Source organism: Rhinopithecus roxellana, chromosome 3, assembly GCF_007565055.1.
Source record: "Rhinopithecus roxellana isolate Shanxi Qingling chromosome 3, ASM756505v1, whole genome shotgun sequence".
In the NCBI taxonomy this organism is placed as follows: domain Eukaryota; kingdom Metazoa; phylum Chordata; class Mammalia; order Primates; family Cercopithecidae; genus Rhinopithecus; species Rhinopithecus roxellana.
Genome location: NC_044551.1, coordinates 32,342,851 through 32,345,111, shown reverse-complemented (window position 1 = coordinate 32,345,111; position 2,261 = coordinate 32,342,851).

Sequence of the window (2,261 nt, the reverse complement as noted above, 5' to 3'; positions counted from 1 at the left end):
TTGATGAAGTGTCTTCATTCAACAAATATCAAGTACCCACTGTTTAGAAATTCAACATAGATCCTAAGATAGTTTACCCAGGGGGTCATTTCAAATAATTTATCAGATTAGCAGCCAGTGACCTAATAAACTTGAGGAAATTGGACTCATGTCAAATGCTGTCTAGTGTCTGGTCTCTCTCTCCCCTGTTTGCCCTAAAAGCATTCGATCTGGCTCTCTCTCTAGGATGAGTCCTCATGATGCATATACAGCAAGGCATTCAGTAATGTCAGCAACCAACTTTTTGTACTTCCCCCATCATCTCCGCCAAATTATCCTGATAACTAGGCTTCTTTCATTTGTCCAATAAACATTCCTGAGTGTCTCCTATGTATTAAATACTAGCAATACAAAGGTACATGAGGTATTTCCTGCTCTAAAACCCTGACAGTTTCTAGCATGAAGAGAGACAAGTAAAAAATAAATACATCATAGCCCAGATGCTGAGGCCCTACTACTATTCACAGGCTTCCCTGTTATTTCTTCTAAATAAATTCACCCTCTAGATTCCCAATGATCTAGAGCAGAACTGTCCAATAGAACTTTCTGCAATGATGAAATGTTTCATATTTGTGTGCTATCAAATAAGGTACCCATATACTTGACACATATGGCTATTAAGTAGTTAAAATGTGGTTAGTGCCACCAAGGAACTGAGTTGTTACATTTAATTAATTTAAATTTAAATCTAAGTAACTACATGTAGCCAATGGCTACCATACTGAAGAGTGCAAGTCTTGAATGAGTATTGTTTCCAGGTTGCACAAGTCTTGGTAAGAGTATAGAATTCAGGGGGCTAGGGTTCAAATGCCCAAAACCCCAGAATGTTTTCTGTGTCCTGAAAGTTTGCATTATGACTGGTTTGACAGAAGAGGAATAAAAGCAGATCAGAGAATAGGTTTTCAAAATTGTTGATAGTAATTTATATAAGTGATCAATAAAGAAAGTTCAGAGAAAAAGAAACTACATCATATAGCGGTAACGAAGGAAAGGTCTATGGGATCCCAGCAGGACACAGTTCCTCAAACATGTCTGGAAGACCTATCCATGTAGGAAAGGGATGATAAAATGGTCCTATAAGCACACTCACTCCCCTAATATGCATGTTATGTTATCACAATTTTAAAATGCTTTATTGTCATAGTGTTTTTTAATATGGTGGCCTGAGGACTTCCTCATCTTTCCAGTGCTCACTTAGCATTTTTCTCTGGCCTATGGGAGATGACAAGTGAATGTCTGTTGAAGAAAGACACAGAGGGAGAAAATACAGTGTCTGGCATGTTATACGTGGTTAAAAAATGTTGAATGAATGACAAGGGAATCACAGTGATTTGTACATGGTAGGTACTCCGTAAATATTTAATAGATGTTTTCACTCGTGTATTATACAATCAAATTCAGCATAGCAAAATAATTACAACTGTCTTTGGAATTCACTGTAAAAGATTGTAATTATGTTTGTAAGTGTCAAGACTTAAGGTTAATATGTGTCCAGATACTTTATCAAGGATCAACATATTTGAAAACAGGGACTGTACAATTGTGCTCTGGGCTAAAACTATTTGCTTAACTTTCTTCATTAGTGGCTGGTGTCTATTATATCAAAAGAATATTAAATTTATGCTTAACTGTTTCTGTTTATTTTATAATAGGCTCAGGACTATTTCTCTATAGCACTGAATTTCAAAGAGATCATGATTGGATAACAACTATCAGTTAAATATCTTCTTTTGCTAGTGAAAAAATAATCATAAGGATTATCTACTAGTTCATTGATCAGCCAACGTATTAATTAGGGTAACTTAGCTACTATAACCAACAAACCCTAACATTTCAGTGGCTTTACAAGATACAAATTTGTTTTTCATGTAACAATCCAAGGTGGTTTTTCCTAGTTGGAGTCCATTTTTTTCTCCATGTGGTGATTCAGGACCGAGGCAACTTCAATTTTATAGCCCCACAGCATCTCACAGGGCCTTGAAGGCCTTTATGTTTGAACAGTAGATGGGAAGAGAAAAAGCAGAAATGATACACTGACTTCTTGGGAAACTCAGCTAAAAAGGGCTACACTCACATTCCACTGGAGAACTAGTCACGTGCCCACACATGGATGCAAGTGGTGCTGGGAAATGTAGTCCCTGGCCAGGCAACTGCTGCTCAGTGCTAGCTAGGTGCACAGGATGGAAAAAGGATAACATATTTCTGGTGGACTATTATCCATC